Source organism: Mixophyes fleayi, chromosome 6 (genome assembly GCF_038048845.1).
Source record: "Mixophyes fleayi isolate aMixFle1 chromosome 6, aMixFle1.hap1, whole genome shotgun sequence".
In the NCBI taxonomy this organism is placed as follows: domain Eukaryota; kingdom Metazoa; phylum Chordata; class Amphibia; order Anura; family Limnodynastidae; genus Mixophyes; species Mixophyes fleayi.
This window is the reverse complement of record NC_134407.1, coordinates 135407788-135429813: the sequence shown is the minus strand read 5'-3', so window position 1 is coordinate 135429813 and position 22026 is coordinate 135407788.

The window sequence follows — 22026 nt, the reverse complement described above, 5'->3', positions numbered from 1 at the left end:
GTGAACGTGAGTGATGGGACATTTGGTAGAACTGTGTATGTGCACTGTGGGGAGAGAAGTAGTCCAACCCCACCTCCTTGTCTGCCTTCAGGTCTGGAGGTGTGGGTGAGATGGAGGCCACCATGTGAAAGTGCTGCAGGTGAGGCAGTGTCTGATTGCATAAGCCATGTTTCTGTTATTGCCAGAAGGTTGAGGTTTTTTGAGAGGAAGAGATCATGAACGGAGGTAAGTTTGTTACAAACAGAGCGTGCATTCCAAAGGGCACATTTAAAGGACTTGGGAAGAGAGGGGAGACAGGTGATGTGTTTGAGGTTTGCTATAGAAAACTTTAATGAATCAGGCCCTCATTGTTTTTTTTTTTAGACTCAAGTGTGTTTATTGAATTTTAAAGAAAATACTAATATAACCAAACAAAACAATTATGTTTTAAAAATACAGCAACATACGTAAACACTCTTTCAGTATTTTAAGTGATGAGCTAAGTGATTCTGAATTTATGAACATATATTTGTGACCATACATTGCACTAAAGTAGCACCTGATTAATGACTTCACCAATGGCCAAAATTATCCAAATTTACCATAGAAACTCTTTCTTCACCAGATTCTACTGTATTATCTGAACATGTATTCGGTGCTACTAGCAAAATAGTCATAGAAAAATTCAGCCATATATACGGAGCTGCTGAAATATGATTGAGAATAACAACTGAACAAACTCCTTTTCCTTTGCAATATTCACAATAAAATTAACTGCAGATATACTTTATCTGCACAAAATAATGTATATGGGGATCCTTAATTTTTGTTTGCTACATCTAACCCTTTTCCTTCAGTCCATTCATCAGCCTTTAAAGGAGCAACAGGTTTGTTCATAGTATGTAGCAACTAGGAGGTTGCCTGCAGGTTCTTGTAACTATGGAAACTTTTATCTTTTATTGTTCTCTCTTTACAAGATGCTAATAAAAGCTACTAAATTAAGAACAAATTAAGGAGGACCAAAAACAATATATTAGGTTTATGGATATAAAAAACATTTGCTTACAAGCAATGAACTACTTGCTGGAACTATTAAAAACAGGAGAATATATTATACATAAATAGTATGTCTTGTCTCACATATACATGTATATTAATATAGATGGCAAAAAATGTTGATCTTTCCTTATTTCTGTAAATATTAAACCTGCAGTAAGGATCATTTATCAGGTACACTAGGGATTTTGGGAAGTGATTTCTTGAAACAGAGCCCATTACACCCCAATTATTCTGTTTAGGATATTAGGGGGTAAAGGTATGAAACTGCAAGGGTACTGCCAGCTCCAATTAAACGATCTGTCAATGAGGGGGTGATATCTGGGGGAGAGAGAGAGAGAGAGAGAGAGAGAAGCAACATTACAGGCAGAGGTGTTTCTGGGTTTTTGAGAGACGAGCTGCAGAAAGCTTCAAGTTTGGAACATCTGCTTCTGTGTGCATCTGCTACTGCCTTACAAGCTAGCATAACAACGAGGTGGGAGAGTGCTGTGTTGGCAAATTGCGAGTGACTGGTGAAGAGCTACCAGCAAGATTGCTATCAAGATCGGGGGTAAAGAGTAGGGATGTGACCGGACACTTTTGGTGTCTCGTGTTTTGTGTTTTGGATTCGGATTTGCTTGAGGTTTTGGGTTCGGATTTGTTTCGCAAAACACCTGACGAAAGGTTTTGGTTCGGATTTAAGGTTTTGGATTTATTTTGAAAAAAACATAAAAAGTGTTAAAATCAAGTTTTTTGGGTTTATTTTCACTCCTACGCTATTATTAACCCCAATAACATTCATTAGCAATCATTTCCACTAATTCCCAGTCTATTCTGAACACCTCACACCTCACAATATTGTTTTTAGTCCAAAACGTTTCACCGAGGAAGCTTTCTGGACTGCATAGTGCAGTGGTCCCGGTACACAATTTGGTACCGGGGCCACGATATATCACCCTCAACTGGTCTCAATTCCACCAAAAAAGTATCTGGACTGCGTAGTGGAGTGGTCCCCACAATATAATAAAAAAAAAACCTCAACTGGTCTGAATTCCACCAAACAAGTATCTGGACTGCGTAGTGGATGGAGTGGTCCCCACAATATAATAAAAAAAAACCTCAACTGGTCTGAATTCCACCAAACAAGTGTCTGGACTGCGTAGTATAGTGGTTCCGGTACCCAATTTGATACCGGGGCCACAATATAATAAAAAAAAACCTCAACTGGTCTCAATTCCACCAAACAAGTATATGGACTGCGTAGTGGAGTGGTCCCCACAATATAATAAAAAAAACCTCAACTGGTCTGAACTCCACCAAAAAAGTATCTGGACTGTGTAGTGGAGTGGTCCCCACAATATAATAAAAAAAAACCTCAACTGGTCTGAATTCCAGGGAACAGATGGCGGACACCGGAAGGACGTCTAAAACCAACATAGCAGTTAAGGGCGCAGTTCCTCTTTTTTGTGACTGCACAAACAATTAACGTAGTAATAGAAATGGCAGGTTTTTTTTTTTTTTAAATAAAGAAAGAAAGAAGGTAGCAATAGAAATGGCAGTTCCTCTTTTTTGGAACTGCACAAACAGTGATGAAAAAAAAGGTGGAGCTGGTGGCATGTCACAGTCCTCTTCAGAGGACAATCTCCTGACCAGCAGGTCTTTGCACCGCTGTAGACTTGTGTCCGCCGGAAACAGAGACACAACATACGTTTTAAACCAAGGATCGAGAACGGTGGGCAGAATGTATTCCTCTCACTTTAAAAGACTGACCATCCTCGGATCCTGGCAAAGCGTACGAAGGGCTTCATCCACAAGAGCTACATGCTTGGTGGAATCGCAATGGTGTACCAGCTCCTCCCTCACTTTCTCCAGCTGCTTCTGCAAAAGCCTGATCAGGGGAATCACCTGACTCAAGCTGGCAGTGTCGGAACTGACTTCTCGTGTGGCAAGTTCAAATGGCTGCAGAACCTTGCACAACACGGAAATCATTCTCCACTGCGCTTGACTCAGGCGCATCCCCACTCCTTTTCCTATGTCGTAGGTGGCTGTGTAGGCTTGAATGGCCTTTTGATGCTCCTCCATCCTCTGCAGCATATAGAGGGTGGAGTTCTAGCACATCACTACCTCTAGTTAATTTAGATTGCAAGGCTTGTAAATACTTTGAAGATAAAAAAAGCAGGCTGCACAGACTGTGGAGCTAGAAAGTGAAATTAAATGGACCACGTTACTTTGGTGGCTATCTATGCCCCCCCCCCCCCCCCCGCCCTACACTTGTAGTTGAATATAAAAAAAGCAGCCTGCATAGACTGTAGAACTAGAAATTCAAATATACAAAGAAATGGACAAAGGCAGTTTGGAATCTGTCTGCATCAGATCCCCTCTCCACTAGGAGTAAAATAGAAAACTATTCAGCCGTTATATAATCTAGAATAGAAATAGAGATTGAGAAAGGCAATTTGGTATCTGTCTGCATCATAATCATCAACATCCTCCTCAGCGCCAGCTACATCAATATCCTCCTCCCGGTGTACAACATTCACACCTTCATTAGCCAAATCTGTAACTGGACTGTGGGTGATCCTTCCAGCATATGCAGAGGGCGTGCTGCAAATGCTGGATGGAGTCACCTCTTCCCGTACAGTGATGGGAAGGTCAGGCTTCACAACCACCAACACCCTTGGACTCGCCTTGGGGATTTGTGATGTCATCTGTTTAGAAGGCAGAGTTCTTTGCTGTTTTGTTGTTGTTGCTGACAGCATAACTCTCTTAAATTTTTTTGTAGGGGGGAGGGAGGAGGAGGGCTTAGATCCTTGGGTGAAGCTGGACCACTAGTCATGAACACGGGCCAGGGCCTAAGCCGTTCCTTGCCACTACGTGTCGTAAATGGCATATTGCCAACTTTAAGTTTCTCCTCAGATGATTTTAAGTTTCTCTTTTTGCTACTATTTGAGAACTTGGGCTTTTTGGATTTTACATGCCCTGTACTAGGAGATTGGGCATCGGGCTTGCCAGACGACGTTGATGGCATTTCATCGTCTATGTCATGACTAGTGGCAGCAGCTTCAGCATTAGGAGGAAGTGGGTCTTGATCTTTCCCTACTTTATCCTCCAAATTTTTGTTTTCCATTATATTGTTGAAGTCGTATAATTGGATGAACGAAAGTATAATGGTTTAATATTGGTTTGCCGTGCGTATTGCGAAGCGTACGCCACATGTTACGTGGCGTGACGCGATCACACGGTAAAATACGCACGCACACACTCGCATTACAACAGTTAGTTATTTATATAATTTCATATTGGTTCTGTTACACTGTAATTCAGGAGCAGATAGTATTCGGTTTATTATTAGTCTATATATATATATATATATCTATATATCTATATATATATATATATATATAGTGATTATATGTACATTGTAGTGTTATTAAAGGTTTAGGTTATAGGAAAGGTGTCATTCCTGATATCATATTAAAGCCCTAATCGTCAGCAGCTGTCCGGTGCAGTCGGCGAAGAGATCGCACATTGCATACTTTAGTTATTGATATTAGAGAGTAAACCTCTTTATGATGCTGGCTATGAAAAGAAGCAGACCCCCTGGAGAGAAGACCCCCACCTTTGGATTCCTTAGATTGAATCAACCTATTACCTGTCTGGCCTGGACCCACCCAACGTCTGGACCTATAGAAACAATCTACGTCATCTCTATTGTTCACAATGAAACACTGACTGTATATATATTAGCTGCATCTCACTGGGGCCTCAGTCAACTCTGACACAGTATTCGATACAGAATATTGTCCATTGGGTCCCGTGGGTGCGCAGCGAGCGCATGCGATTGCAGCGGTATGTATATATTATCTTTTGGTATTGGCTGTGCTGTACTGTACTTTATCATAATATAATAATGTATTGAATTGTTGACTATTTACATCTGCTAAAATAAATTACTTTATGCTTTGGACACACATACAATTGATTGGGCAATGCTTATTTTAAAACGATAGAATTACTTTAATAATTTGGGGGCTCGTGAGTTAGGAGTTACGTTACCGGCAGGTATGCAACGCTAACGATATTCGGTTCCTCAACAAAGGGTGGATTGACGGACGCGTCGCATAAAGCAGGAAAGAATGTAATGTGTTCAAGACCTGTGGTTCACTGTGTGTTGCGAAACCAAATGTCAGTTGTTGCATAGACTGAAGGAACGCTAATTAGAATCTAGGGACAAGAAAGAAAAATGTTTCTTTTTATTGTCGTTTTATGTTTTAAAGTGTATTGCATTGCTGTGCGTATGTGTAGTTCCTGCTGTGCGTACGAGAACTTCGGGTAGATTTGCCACGTGGTTGAACAATAGTTTTGATAGTTGTTATATGTATACTGTAAGCACTTGGTAAAGTCTCTGAAAAGATAGTGCCATTGTTTGGGAAAGTTATTTTCTGTACAGAAAACAAAGGTTATGTGTGTGTATGTGAATAAATACATAAAGGCAAAAATATACTGGTAACTATAGGCAACTATAGGTTTTCGCACGTGCACCCAATACTAATCACGATATTCACTGATAAAGGGTATTGTTCCGCATAATGAATCATTGAGCTGTGCAAATCGACCGCATGGCAAGGCCGTGATTGAGTATTGGGAGGGCAGTGTGGTACTATTTAAAAATTCATAGCGCTGTAGTTCATTTGTGTCTGACGGGGCATGTTAAAAAAGGTGACCTGACAACAAAGGTTCTGTTCTGGAAACAGAGCAGGATATAAAGAAACCTTTGTGTGAGTGGTGTTCTGTTCTAACAAAGAGCAGGTGATAAAGAGACACCACAGAGTATACTTGGCAGGTATACTCGAAGCGAAAATAACAGGTTTTCGCGGCATTCCCAAATATTAATCGCAAAGCTTACCGATAGTTAGTATCTGTAAGCCGTGCGATCGGACTGCATGGTTGATTTAGTACAGCCGTGATTGCGATTTGGGAGATGTGGGAGGAAATACGCTGCAACCACTGATATTCTTGATTGATATCGGGTGCTGACAGTGGTAAAGTACTCAAACTAGGAAGGGCATTGATATCTTAAGGGGATGTGCCTTTTGAAAACGTCCATGAATAAAAAAAATCTCTAGTAAGTTCTGTTTGAAAAGAGAACAGGTAAAAAGTCTTTTTTGTGTAGCGTTGAGAAATAGATTGTTTTCACAATGGATACGAAGCAAACGCTAGAGATAGTTCATGTTGTGCTGCCTAATGAATGGCTGGTTGGTTCGGCAAAATATGTTATGTATAATAAATACGGTGCGTATGCTACGGCATATTGCGACAAATGGGTCAAGATGACCCGGGAGTGTGTGAAACCTTTCCCAAACATAGGTACTCTTGACTCAGAGGTGTTAAATAATGTTAGAGATAAAGTGCGGTTAATTAGATCAACTAAAACGAGAATTGAACATGATGACTATTTAAAATTGTGGCAAATGGAAGGTAACACATGGCAGAGCAGCGAACGCACAGCGGAAGTGAGTGTAGCGAAAAACACGTGTTCAGCGGAAGTAAGCATACCGGAAACAAGCATTCCGGAAGTGTGCGTTGCAAAGCGTGGCGAACTGAGCGCAAACACGCCCCCGATAAATTCGGTTGGGGTGGGAAGTACAGCCAATACCAAAAATGTAAAAATGGTAACTAGTAACTTGTATGGTGTTTTAAGTAATGTTAAAAGTAATGTTTCAGGACAAAGAAGAGGAACGGTCCCACCAGCAGGGGCAGCTGCTGAAAGTGGTGAGAATAATGAAAAGGTTAACACAGGGGGAGACATTCATTATACTGCAACAGCACTTCCAGCAACTAGGTCAGAACAGAGTGATTTGGTAGGCTTATATCCTATCCGCAGAACAGCAGTTCCCAATGGGAAAGCGGACAGAGATGGTGTAGTTCCCATGAAACAGGTAGCAGTGTATTCTCCATGGACTAAGACGGAACTATTTACAATTATGTCTGATTTCCCTGATCCTAGAAAAGATTTGGCCAAGTGTCAGAAATTTATTAGACATTTAGGTAATGCACATGAACCTACTAATAAAGATTGGCGAGTGCTGTTTAGAGCTTGTCTTCCTCTCGATACTGATATACAGAAGTTCATTGAGGGTTGTAGCTTGGAGAAGGATAAACCCTTAACTGAGGATAACAATCAGCATAATATTGGACGTATAATCAAAGAGTTGGCTGTATATTTTCCAGTGACTGTGGAATGGGGCAAAATATGCAACATCAAACAAAAAGGTAATGAGAATACAACTGATTATTTTTCAAGGGCGCTAACGAGCATTATTAAGTACACAGGAATATGGGATATAATGGTAAATCCACATTACAGGGAGGTTACTGTTGCAGTACTAATGGATGGCCTCCGGGAGGATCTAAGGACCTGGATACAAACCTCTTTTCCTAATTGGAGAGGTCTCACGGTAACTGATATTAGAGAGCATGCTATAGAACATGATAAAAATATATGTAAAAAGGAAAAAGCACAGAGTGATAAGTTAATGATGTTGAGTATCCAGGCATTAGAAAAACTACATCCACAACCTCAGAATTATAAAAACCACTATAAGGGACGAAAGAAACAGAAATCTTTGAAGTGTTTTAACTGTCTTAAAAAGGGACATTTGAGGAAAGATTGCAAAGAAAATATTAGAGCCAAGGCTAAGAAAATGGGACACGAAGCAAAGAGACTTGGCCCATCTAAGGGGGAATCACATAGACACCCACAGAGACGGCGCACACAAGTCTCGGAGACTTCTCAACAGTTTCCTGTGCACCTCATAGCAGCCAATGCCTTGGGGGAGAGCCATAGTCAACCCTGGAGGTTAGGTCAGACCTGTAGTCCTACAACCAGGTGGGGTTTAAACTGTGGTAAGTATTAGTGTGTACTTTTAGGAAGAAACTGAGTTTAAAAGGTAATCTTTGTTGATTTTGTTTGTTCATTTATGTTGTGAAATGTTTGTTTTCCTAAATTGCTAGCCGACGGCAAAGAATAGAAATGTTTGTTGTGTTTGCTGTTTTAAGATAACTATCTTGTTTTTCTTCTTACAGGTAAAGGGGACACAAAAGGAGTATAGACTTAGTGATCAAAAGGGGAGATAGAGAAATAGAAGAATCACTCTTGAAAGACAAATTAACAATAGACAATTGGAACACTCTTTTGTTTTAGGCTGCAGTGACTCATGATAATTTGTTTGGCTGAGAATCATTATCCAACAATGAAGTATGTACATACTTTGCTCCAAAATATTGTTTTATGTATTTCAGAGAAAATATGAGTCACTAAGAGTACATTTTTACATTTCTCTATTATAAGTTAGGAAAGTCTGTTGAAAAGGTATGTAGTCAATGTTATACCGAGTTCTTAACTGAACAAATGACGGACGACACTGGATGGCACTGTTAAGACCCCCTAGTCAAGTATGGGGAGGGGTCATAGTTAGCAAATAGCTAAGGGTAGCAGTGGAATGAATACAGCCATTTCCCCATAGAGTCAGAGTCCAATCCAGCTGTCATTTTGTTGTAAAAATCTCCCTTTCTACATGTATGTTTGTATTCAAACCTTTGTATTCCCATCATTCATTGCTTTCCTATTTCCCATTCTTTACACAAATGCTAGTCTCTCTCTCTCTGCTCTGGTAGAGATAAAATCAGACACAGTCTCAACAATGGGGCTAAAACATATTTTTATTTTTTTACATAAGACAAATTCAGAGATACACACACTAGATTGACATGAGTTACAGAAACAGTTAGGGGTTTTGTTTTCATGTGTATAGAAACTGCTGATTTTTAAGCAGAAAGGTTCTGTTGTGGAAATACGATTCATGTTTTATAGATTGCATATCTGTTTTGTTTTTTTTTGTTTTGGTTCGTGCCTCCTGGACAAAAATGTGCCTTTATATGGATGCACAAAGGGTGGGGAGGACAGGAGGACAGAAGAATGCTAGAGGTTAAGCATACAGATATGCATCTCTGTATAGAACATTGGAGTAGGATTTTTACCACAAGATACGACATAATGTGAAACCCTAGAAAATGTAGAATTTTCATGTTTTATATTTTTTCACTGTTAGACAGGCATGTACTGGATACTGTTATATTTGAAGAAAGTGTTATAGAAAGAGACCCCTTTGCCTTTCCCACTTAGTCAAGTAGCTGAATATGAGGTACTGAGAATGACATGTGAGTTGGCAGAGGGAAAATCGATTGATATACATTGGTCTTCAGCATTTTTCTAGTCTAGAGGGCGATGTTGAGGTGACTGAGAAATCGTTTTATAGCAATACCAGCACATGATTAGGACACTACATAGAGGACTTTATACAGTGACACAGTTACCAACTGAAGTAGCTGCAAGTAAGGTCCACACTTACATGCACAACCATACATGGCTGTCACACCAGGGAGAACATAGCTGTCAAATAGACAGCAGGGGTTTATGTGACAGTTAACAAATCTATGTTTTGTTTTGTTTTTCGTTGTATTGTTTTAGTTTTAAAAGGTGAAAACACACACACATGCACGCATACACATATTGGTTAATATAGGAAGATTTGTGTTACCCGAGGGATAAACTGTCTGGAAGGTGAAGAGATGTGGTGAGGAGTCTGGTGGACTCTGGAGAGATGGACAAGGTAGACCAATAGAGCCATCCCATATCCCTCCTGCTGATGGGTTTTCCTCCAGGTAAAACAAATACACGTCATCCAATTACCACCATGCTGGATCCTCAAGTATACACAGGTGTACCAATGAAATATGTCTGGGTAGAGGTGTATTGAAATGTGTCTAATGTATTACTGTATCATTCTCAAAGCTTTTGTTATTTAATGTGATAGTCCTAGAGTTATAATAGATGATAGGGGTATTCATGTTATTGATAATAGATGTATAATGTATGAGTAGTGGTAACAAATCACATACTTTCAGTTAGCCATAAACCAGTGTGAACATAAAGTAGTGGTACTCGGTAGAATGAATTGAATAGAATAAGAGTTGGAACTTGATTGAAGTGCCACTAGTCCTTTCCCGCTACCAAAAGATCACTCCTGGGCAGACTCCTAACCTGTCAGTTTTTTGAAATTTTCTTGACCCCTCGTGAGATGAGATTGTAACTGGGAGGCTAGGTTAGACCTTGAGAGAAGGTAAATAGTGAGACAGCAACCAAGAACGTCCAAAACACTGTTTCCTGAAAGGTCACACTAACTGTCAGGATGTTGGATCGGGAGAGTAAGTTGTGGAGCAGAAATCTCTTAAGCTTAGGTTATTTGCCAGACAGGTACCAGGTGTAGGCTACCAGCCTCACGGCTTCAAGGGTAGCAGAGACACACTGGTGCCCATTCCACCCACTGCAGAGGGGCCAACACTCAGAAAAGGGTCCAGGGGCCCTCATGAGTCTGTACTGGAAGGCCTCGAATGCAGTTAGTAGCACCTGAGCCAAAGGCTAAGACTGTTGTCCAGCATGACGTTGTAGTTTTTTCTGTTTTTGTGTTCTCTCATTTCACTCTCTTCTCGGGACGGTTAATTCTTTTGATTATTAGCAGGTGACAGAGACTGGTTCAGGTAATGATAAGGAGGTATTGGGGAGGAAGAAGTTAGTAGCATAATCAGTCCGGTCAATTACACTATTCAATTCAGGGGTAAAGGAAACTTTGGAAACCTTTTAGCTTGGAGAAAGTGCGAGGGGCTATTGTCTGAGTAGCATTACGTCCGTAAGTACGGTGACCCCATAGTTAAAAAAGAGACACACCCAGCGATGCCAGTCCAGTAATATTCGGACTTGAGCAGGCATCCTTTAGAATGATTATCATTCTTGGGAGGGTAAGGTTTTAGACCAAACAAAGTGCTGGGTGTGCTCACACGTGCCTCAATGATTATATCAAGTAGGATTAGTTATCTTTCCACTAAATATTCCTGAGGTACCCGAACTATAGGCGGGAGGTCACTAAGGGAAAAAGTAGGACACCTAGGTCCCTTAGTCTGAAGTCTCCCAATGCTTTGCAAGCCAATCCCTGTTAAATATGAGTATTGAGAGACTGGGAAGAACGAACAGACAATAGCCCGCCCACAAGTGTTGATGAAAAGAACTGGGGACATTATTAGATGTGTGTATATTAACGCAAGCTGAAGGAGATTGCATATGACATTATCGATAGACATAGGATGATGCTATTGATGAACATGAAGTGTTAAAATGTATTCTGAGCTTAAAGACATGCGTTGGACAGAAGAGCCTGTTAAACTTGAAGAACTGTAGTAGAGAATTCTGTATAACTGATACATGTTCTGTTGCACCTTGTACCTTTCCAAATAATGTATTAAGTGTTTTATTGCACCCTTGAATGGCATACAAAAGGTTATCTCCAAGCTCCAGAAGTGTACGGTTTATAGTAAAAGAAGAAGTCGTTTAGAGGATTAAGACTCTCTCTTATGATAACTTGTTTAGATCTACAAACAGCATGGACATACACCAAGGGGGATTTGTATTACATAACAATGAAACGTGGTACTGAGATCCTGCATATAACATCTTTAAGGTGATAGTTTATTATACTATCAAAGGGTGGACTGTTGAAGTCGTATAATTGGATGAACGAAAGTTTAATGGTTTAATATTGGTTTGCCGTGCGTGTTACATGGCGTGACGCGATCACACGGTAAAATACGCACGCACACACTCGCATTACAACAGTTAGTTATTTATATAATTTCATATTGGTTCTGTTACACTGTAATTCAGGAGCAGATAGTATTCGGTTTATTATTAGTCTATATATATATATATATATATATATATATATATATATATATAGTGATTATATGTACATTGTAGTGTTATTAAAGGTTTAGGTAATAGGAAAGGTGTCATGCCTGATATCATATTAAAGCCCTAATCGTCAGCAGCTGTCCGGTGCAGTCGGCGAAGAGATCGCACATTACATACTTTAGTTATTGATATTAGAGAGTAAACCTCTGTATGATGCTGGCTATGAAAAGGAGCAGACCCCCTGGAGAGAAGACCCCCACCTTTGGATTCCTTAGATTGAATCAACCTATTACCTGTCTGGCCATGACCCACCCAACGTCTGGACCTATAGAAACAATCTACGTCATCTCTATTGTTCACAATGAAACACTGACTGTATATATATTAGAAGATGTTTTCTTTATCCTCTTCCTCTGTGCTCCTGAGGAAGTCTTGTGATCATCAAGACGAAACGCGTCGAGCCTTACTGTTGATCAGCTGTACCTGGTGAACTAAATGTGAGTTCAGTATTACTTTGTTTATTAAATTTTTATTGCTCTTTACAATTGTATCCCCTTCCATTTATTATACCGCCGCTGGAAGGGTGTCCATTGCACGAGATACAGCTGCTTTTAAAGAAAACATCTTCTGGCTATTATGCCCATATCCCTGGGTATCCATTGTATGAGATACAGCTGCTTATAAAGAAAACATCTTCTGGCTATTATGCTCATATTTCTGGTACGCATATGAATTATTACCTATACATAAAGTGGTGTGTGTTTTCCTGGGCTACATTGTTCTATATATATACCTTGGTGCATTCTTGAATATCACACCCTTTTGAATATTCTGTGGTGTTTCACGTGGTGCATTATCCTTTGCATTACAATATTATACTATGTTTGCCTTTCTCCACGCCTTTGGATTGTTCCTGAGTTGAGATCCAGTGTTACAACTCCCTAAGAGGATCCACTCAAGTCTAGATTATACATCTTTACCTGACGGTACGCATATATATACATATTTTGTTCCTTGTTGTCCTGGTATAACACTATGAGGCGCCCCGCCTGTGCTTTGTTCTAGTGACTATTTTTTTCTGGATTGACCATCTGGATACAGGCTTATACGTGGCTGCCACTCACACATGAGTGAAGTGATTGTGGACTACTAATTACTAATTATTATATCTGATACCATATAGTATTGTGAACCTCTATATATAATACTAACTGATGTGGTAGACAGCGCCAGTGTATATCTATTGTTGTGGTTATATATATATATATATATATATATATATATATATATATGTATATATATATATGTATATGAAAAGGTAAAAGGTAACCAGAATAGGTCCTGTCCAGCAGGAAAAAGTGCAGACAGGGTAAATGACCCTGCCGCTACTTTGAGGATGTAGTTTACACACAGGTGCATGGCATAGGTTTGATTGCTAAAGGGTGTGTTTGTGAGTAAATGGATTGTGGGATCTGCCTGGTGGGGATTCCAATGCTGACTAGCAGCCAGACAATAGCTATGGCTTGTGGGTGTAGTTAGTGTGTCAGGAAGCCATGGAATCTATAACGTTTGTGCTATGCTGTTTTATGCTGAAATAAAACAGCAACTGCTTACGAAGTCTGGAGTGAGGATCCTTTTATTTGGTCATTTTTACTCTCTCTCTCTCTCTCTCTCTCTACATATATATATATATATATATATATATATATATATATATATACATATATGCTAGCATTTTATTAATTTATGGTAAGTGATAACTGTATTGGCATTTGTTAGTCAGAGAGTGTGTAGTGACAGTGTGTGATGGCAAAAGTCAGACTGAGTGACATTCATCATTATTCTTGTCATTATATTCTTCACGCTGAATTTACCTCACCTTATTCTGAATACCCATTATTTATTTAGACCTTTTTCATCATACCCACTTACCAACCCATCACCTTGTAGTAATATATTATTGCCAGAGATTGTACTGTTTCCCGAGTCGACCCTTTGTGGAACAACTGGTATTCTGCATCCTGTACCAATGTAACAAGGCTCAGTTTGAAGCACTGTGCCAAAGATCTGATGTTAGACCCCACAAAGTTTCAATGTTACATGGCAGTTTTAGACTCCTACGTCAACCCACTGTCATTGCTTGTCAGATTGTAAAAGAGGAAAGCACTGGTAAGGCGTGGCAGTTTGTGACTAAACATCAGCGGTTTCTAAAAACCCTGGAGACTGTGGCTTTGTGCTTTTTTTCTATTGAACAGTTCAATTATGTGATTTTGATTATGCACTAGCATTATAAAAGGCTGAGCTATTCCTCCATTAGTTTGATAGTGTTGTAAGGAGGTAATGGATAAGAGAGAGGAGAATAGGTTAGTTCTTGGAGAGTTTATTTGTGGGTTATTAGTGCTGTTCTAAATAGGTTTTTGAAAGTGGTTATTTTTTCTGTCTTGTTTCTTATTAGTGTGTCTTCTTTATTGTGAATTGTGTTTTATTGTTTGGTGATGCCTAAGTTGTTTGTGAGTGAGTGTCGTGTGAGTGCTATTAGTGTTAGTCTATTTCTTTTAGTGCAGGTTTGTGTTTGGATGGAGAGGAGAGTGTATGAGAGTGGGGAGAAGGCTAGGCAGGGAGAACAGGTAGAACAGAAAGGGGCAGATGATGTACATGAGGGAGTACAGGAGGCAGAAGAGGGTCAGGTGCAGAAGATAAAAGATATCTGCATATATATATATTCTGCATCCTGTACCTATGTGTGGCGGGTGGCCCATTGTCTCATAACTGGCCACAGAATGGGAAGACTTTGGTGTGAGTTGGTCAGCTTAACATGTATTGCAATATGTGAAACATTCCCTCTTTTTATTATAGAACAGTGGTTACTACAGCATTACTTGTGCATTTGGTTAGTGCACAATATGTATGTATCTTTGTTTACACAATGTTGTTTTTTTGTACAGTAGTCTTTTTTACTAACATATCTTTCAGCTTCTTTAAAATCATACTTACCCTTATTTTGTTCTATAGAAACATGAATGCAATCTGTTTCTGTAGAGCTGCCCTCTGAAGTGGCAGAACCTGGTGGAAGAGTGGAGGACCCATTAACCACTTTGAACTTATATGATGTCCCCTCAAAAAAATCTGTGCAAGAAGAAGCGCCCACACCACAGTAACTAACAGAAAAGCACATTGTTGATCAGCTCCAACCAAACCCAGCCATTGAAATTACACATGCTATAGGTGCCTTTCAGGTGAGGCAGAAGGAATACATGGACAGTCAATCCTGTCACATGAGCCAAATAATTTACCAGCTGAAGGGTGGTATTAGAAACCAGCATATCAATAACAATGCATTAAATCGCATAGCCAATGCTTTTGAAATATGAATAATTTCCAGACGCAAGCCATTTTAAATGAGAATAGCCTTAAGAGAAATCAATACAAATGTAGTACACATGAATGCCCAAATACAACACCTACTTATGTCACGCATACCCACACCTTCTATTTGTGGGGAAATCCATATATTGGTAGCACCTATGCTAGTTCAGGGTCAAACACACCAATAAGACGAGCCAAGCCCAGCAGTGGTGGACGAGGTGTAAGCCATTGTGGTGAGGGAGAGACCTCAAGGGCCAAACGAAGGAGATACAAAAAATAAAAAAGATTGCAACAGACAGCAAATCAGCACAATATCAGAGACCTTGGCTGGAGAATAATGAAGAAAGCCACCAGATTTGTTAAGGCACCTGTAACTGGTCTTCAAGAGCCCATTGATACTTTTTATCATACTTACAGTGACTATGTGGCACTGATTATATTTATGTTGTGCAGGAGTCTGTAGATTAAACAGAGGTAATCATGAATAACCATGAATGTAACCATCAGAGTAACCATGAATGATAACTGTATCCTGAATCAACTACAATGACTCAAAATGCAGGTTTTAATTCCTATGATGAACTGCAATTTACACATGTTTCGTATGAGCACACATTTCCATACATATCCCAATGTTAGTTGTACATACCCAGTGGCCAACCCTCTGACTTTTGACCTTTCTCAAACCCTGGCATACAGGGCTGACTGGCGGTGGATATTGGAGTCATGACATGACCCAGTATAGCCGGCCAAAACACTCATCATACACATATTTGCATCACAGCCTTCCTGCACATTCAGGGATTGGTTGTGGTAGCGGTTAATAAATACTCTCCCCTTAGTACAGGTGGTCTCAGCTCTGTACGAGCCTATAGCTACCAGAACATTTGATACTCCAGAAAGCTTATCAAATTCTATCTTGAGCTCATGCCACTATCATTCATGGCCAGGAAAGTATATATATGCATGCAACCATTTTATTAATGCATGTATCAGTTGTGTCAAATGCTGTGAAAATGTCACCTGTGTGATTCCTACCACTCTATTGCTCACTGACTGAGAGGAGCCTGTAATCATAAAGCGAAGAGCACAAAATCATTTTTGCAGCTCTGACACTGCATGGGACTGTGATGTTTCTGGATGCAATTGTACTCTAACCTGCTCATAAAGATTTGGGAGATTGGTGTAGCTTAGGCGAAACATCTGCACTACCTCCTGATCCGAGGGGAAGCCCAGGTTCAAAAGGACCCTCAAAGGCCTTGGTCTGTGTGTTCCTCCTTTTCCTCCATCCTTTTTACATCATGGACCACAATGACAGCATAGCATACATGTATGTATTGCATTATCCACATCCAACATCTTAACCACCTACACAATCATAGAGTATTTGGCTCTTTTTTTAGTCATCACTATTAATTTTATGCCAATTGAAGTTTGTTTTACTAAATTTGCTTGCAACAACCACCTCTTTAGATTAGCAGGTTTTAAGGGTCGTTTTGTAGTACTTTGTGAAACCGCTGCTTCATACACTCAACAGTTTATATGTATACAAATTTAAACACAGGACGGTGATGTTGAACTTTTTTCTGGATGAAAGAGCAGTTTTGGGTAATTTATCAGTAGTTTTATCTTTAATACATCGTCAGGTTTAAAATCTGCCGGTAAAAACTGAGCTTTAAATCATATTGAACCTTCTAAAATGAAAACCTAGAGGTGTTAGCCATGACAACCATTCAGATTCTAGCTATCATTTATCTAGTACATTTTAGGATATGATAGCTAGAATATTTTTGCTTGCCATGGGCAACGCCACCACTTTCTTTGTTTTAGTAAATCTAACACTAATTGTAGTAACACCTGATCTATTTCTTTTTAAATCCCTAAATCCCAAACCAAACTATACAAACTAATGGTATACAAACTATACAATTTAAAAAAACAGTAACACCTAAACTAATTTTCCTTTTTATTTAAATCAGAAAACAAACAATAACATCATCTTGACACTAGTTGTGATTTTTTAAAGGCGAAAAGCATTTTCAGAACCAACTTGTGAGGACCAAACGTGTTGCTAGAAAAATTATGCTTACACCTTATTGATCTATTACTTTACTTGTGTCCAACTTCTTATTATGCAGGTTCAACATAATCCTAATAAGCCAAACTACCGTAAAATAAAAGGGATGTTCATCAGTGAGAAAAAAATATCGAAATGCTCTTTTATAGCACACTTTTATTCTTCTGCTCACTATGTCTTTTTCAAAGGTTTGAGCACCTGAAAAGTAAGGAAGAAAACATCAGTATTATTTCTCAGGCAATCATTGAAGGGCTAGGATCGGAACTACTATGGATGAAGGGGGTTTGGCCGCTATTTTGCCCACAGGTAACCTCTGAGGCCCTCGCATTCTCCCAACTGAAGCTCCCAAAGAACTTCTCAAGGTCCCTGTTCTACTCTAAAAAAAGAAGACCACTCTCTGCTCTTTTCAGAGCATAGCGAAGCCCCGGGAGGTTATAGCAGCATTTCTGGTACTCTAGCAACATTTGCTATGGGGACTAGCAACATACTGCTCCGCCCCCTGTGCAGGGTGAAAATACATATTAGGATTTTTGCTTTAATTATGATATTGTCATTCTACTCATTTATGGAGTGTGATTTTAACATACATCAAGGCTAAGGCCTGAGTCATGAAACTTGTCTGTCACTGCATTTTAACTTGAGCAGGCTCACTTTCCAAAATGGCTGTGTGTTCTTTCATAACTGTGGAAGTAACTATGCTGCTTTCATCATCTGTAAGTTTTTTTAAGTGTATTCTCCATATTCTAATCAAAGTTGTTATAAAAGTAGAAAAGTGCTTACTTACTGTTAAAAATACCTTGTTTTATGTTTGCTCATTTGAAAAACTGCTGAAAATTGGATACCATTTGTATGTGTTCTTCTTTTGTTATGAAAATCCAATAAAAATACATGAAACAAATTTTCTTCAAGGTATTCAAGCCTTATATCATAACCCATCTTCCTCTGTGTCGACAAATGGTTTGAGCTCATCCGTGTTTGGCATTAAGAATGGAACGAGACAAGGTTGCCCTCTCTCCTCTCTAATTTACGCACTTTGCATTGAACCACTTGCTGCTCGGATTCGACTGAACCCAGATGTGAAGGGAATCCAGGTCGGGAGTAGTCAATACAAGATTTCGTTGTTCCCAGATGATGTTCTCCTTACACTATCATCACATAGTTTACATACCACATGTCTCAAAATGTAAACATAATGGTGTAATTTCAACATTAGGTTATATTCTGTCTTGATGCATTTTTTGGACATTTTCGGTAGACCAAGTGCTATCAGCTACCAATGGAAGAAGCTTAGTGGGATGCTGACTGACCTCCTTTCCTTTATTATTTCCTTCTTTTATTTCTGATTTAATTTCTACAGCAGGTGCCAGGTTTCTAGAAAGCAGTTGTAACAAAAAATACCAAAGAGTGCCAACATGGCAAGTAGTCATTTATTGATGCAGTTAGAAAATGTCCATTTTGTATGCAAGAAGTTTATCATCTGTTCTTATAAGCACTTCTATATTATGCTGATTGTCACTTGGCTACTACAATTTAACAGGTATGTTTCCTTTGTAAGTTTTGAGATATCTTACCGTTTATTTTCTGACAATTAACACAGAAGTGTCTTTTAACCCGTTTTCATTTTCCTTCACTGACCTAACTACTTCTTTTCAATGCAGCCATTTCGGTATTTGAAGGTACTTTGGTCCTTCTCAAGAGCTAGAAAAGTATTAGCCATGAATATGTGGAGTTGTGGAGATTTGTTTCTTTTAAAGGGACGCAGATCTCAAGTGTATACCATGGGTGCACCCCAGAGCAAAACTGTTCAACAGATAAATTAACTTACTATGCTTAAAAGGAGCATGCTATTAACAGCAAAAACTTGTGAGGAGCACCATTACTAGGGCTGTGCAAGAGGCACTCAGGGAACTTAATATTTTAGATTCATTTAGTAACAGTTTAGGACAAGGGGGGTGTCAGTTTTCTTTCTTTCTTGAGGCACTAAAATTTCTAGTTATGGCTCTGCTTGTGAGTACTGGATATTCTGTCCTCACTTTCCAAAAAGTCCTCATTTTGAAGGTATGATGGCAAAACCATCATAAGCATAGAAATATAAAGACACATGTATACACAGAATTAAAAATAAGTAGAGGTGAAATTGGTGCTGCTTTGAACCTAACATTTATCTAGTGTCTGCACTGACCTGCATTGTGTAACCCACAATGCAGGTGAGTGCCAGGAGTGGAGAGTGAGGGGAGTTACAGGCCAAAGGCTGGACAATACATCCCCTATCATGTCTGCGGTACCACCACAGAAGGCATGTCAGAGCCCACCAGAAGAAGGCGTGTTGGGGCAAATGAGGAGAGAGCGGGACTACAGCAAAGGAAGAAAGAGCAGCTATACAGGAGAGATCTGCCAAGGAAAGAAAAGTGGCCATAGAGAAGCACACTGGCACGAGAGATAGAGAATGGTTGCAGAGAATGAGGAGATACTTTATAATAGTGCAGTTGCATAGCACAAAATATTGCTATTATGGCAGAAATATACTGATAAAGAGTACATAAATAATCTATTATTTATGTTTCATTTTATAACATATAACATAGATTCAGTCACAGTTGAATTAGCACACCAGCTTTGCACAAAATCAGCCATCCCGCCCCCACTGGGAAACATTTGGCCTGCTTGTAAAAACCAGATAAAGAAGTTTTGAATACAGTTGATCAGTAATTAGCATATGAAAACCTGTAGCAAGCTTCTAGACTCCGCCCACAAGAGGGGTTTACACTGTACACAGAGAAATAATCTCTTCATACTTGGTGCTTGGACAGAGGGAACATGCTGCCTGCTGCTCCTAGGTGAGCAGGCCTTAGGCTCTAACTAGTATGGAGTTTGATTGGAGTGTGCATGGCATGAAAGGTGAGTGTGAGCATGTTGTAATGTGTTGTTGAATGGAGGACATGAGTAAGTGATGTGAAAGTTTAAGTGAGAATGAAAGTGTTGTTCAGTATTGGTTTCATGACTTGTAATAATGATGCAATGCTGTGATTTGTGGAGTGCTGTACTATACATAGTTTGAATTCCCATTGTGTTTGGGATCGATTGGTTAGGCTTTGGTCATGGAGACATTTGTGCTATGTGTGAAATACCATGTGTTAAAATTGGCCAGTGGACATTGTGTGATAACGGCTGAAGAGAGAGCTATTTGTGGTGAATTGGCTAAATACTGCTTGTAATGAGTAATGGGTCTGTACTGACTTCACATTGTTAAGTGAGGCCTTGTGGGCCTACAAAGCATGGCAAGTCAGCCATTTTGGATGGTGACTACATTGCATAGAAAGTGGATTAGGAAGTGATCAGATCTTTAAATATAACATTTTGTATTGGTGTTATACATAGTCCTGTGTGGTTTTGTGTTGGTTTCAGGAAGTGATCAGATTGTTAGATATGCATAGAAAGTGCAGGTTTCGTTGGCTATGTTGGTTTATGCATAGAAAGGGGAGTAGTTTTGAACTGGTTAAAACCATGTGTTTGAAAATGGCCGCTGGACTTTGAGTGAGGTATGCATGCTGGTCTATATGGATTCTCCCCTCCCCCTTCACTACACAATGCATGCACACACACACACACTACACCTTTAGAGAATAGTTAGTCAAAACACACACATTTACATATATATCTATATTACAGGCAATAAGTATGATATATTGCACTCAATCTATATTGTGTGTACAATATTGTTACGCTGTTTATTGTTCTATAATATAATACAACACACTTTAAATGAAGCTATATCTTGTTGTAATTATTCTTGAAGTCTGTCGATATAAGGGAATATAAGAATGATATTTCTGGGGTTAATTTAGAAATACCTTTTGCGATGAGTTGGTTAACGGTAATATTCATATATATAACGGTATTAAATGGTCATACATACATTTGCCAGTATATTAAGGAGATTGTAACCCAAAAGGGGGGGAAAAACCCTTTTACATATACATAGAGATATGAAGATTAATAAAACACCACTGAGACACAATCTTGACCCCAGTCCCTACAAAAACTAGGTCTGTTTTTAAAGAAAAATTCTACCCTATTGAGTAGGGTATCAAATTAAATCTGAAAATACACTAATCACAAATGCATGTATTCATTTTTTCTATAACATATTTACATGCAAATAATTAACTAAAACTGGTTTTTTTTCATGGTCCCCCCTCTATTTTGAGAACTATTCAGATTTTGTTTCTGCAAAACATCACAGACAATAAGTGTAGCTATCTTAATCATGGAAAGATAATTTGAAACTTGAGGGCTCATTACTTTTTGAGATATAAATTTCAAAATATCCTAATTTTTAATACAGCATTTTTTTCATTTCTACATAACCCTCCATGAGTGTATGACAAATATTTTATTACCTATTTAGAACCATTCAAAAGTTATGCCCCATACTATATACAGGGAAAACAGTAAAGCATTCGAGATAAGGTTCCAAATATGTTTTTGAAATGTTAAACAATGGGAACCCTTCTGAGGCAGACATACTATTAACAGCTGTAAGCAAAGTACGAGCAAGAGAACATGAATTGAAGTGAGTGAGTGAAGCAAGAAGCAAAGGAAGATCTTCATCTGAAAAGTTAATTTAAGAGAAAACATCTGAGCATGCAATCAACATGAGTTACAAGTAGCATTTCATATTATTCAATAACAAAAGAGTAAAACACAATTCAACTTAAGATATGCAGATAAAGGATTTAAAGAATAATACACATATTTTTTGCAT